The sequence below is a fragment of the Austrofundulus limnaeus genome, unplaced genomic scaffold (genome assembly GCF_001266775.1).
Source record: "Austrofundulus limnaeus strain Quisiro unplaced genomic scaffold, Austrofundulus_limnaeus-1.0 Scaffold1189, whole genome shotgun sequence".
NCBI classification, from domain to species: Eukaryota; Metazoa; Chordata; class Actinopteri; order Cyprinodontiformes; family Rivulidae; genus Austrofundulus; species Austrofundulus limnaeus.
The window spans coordinates 9,476-9,708 of NW_013953591.1; positions in this window are offsets into that span (position 1 = coordinate 9,476).

Consider the following 233-nt stretch of genomic DNA (forward strand, 5'->3'; position numbering starts at 1 on the left):
GTGCGTCACAGTGTTGATATAATATGATGTTTTTGCTTTTTTCCTCATTTTCCCTTCCCTTGTGTGGTTTTTAGTTTTTCTTTGTTTCTAAGTTGGCACCACGGCAGGCTGCCTGTTACTGCAACTCCACTGTTATAAGCTGCTGTAATGTTCAAATTTCCCCACTGTGGGATCAATAAAGTTCTATCTTATCTTATCTTATCTTACCTTACCTTACCTTACCTTACCTTACC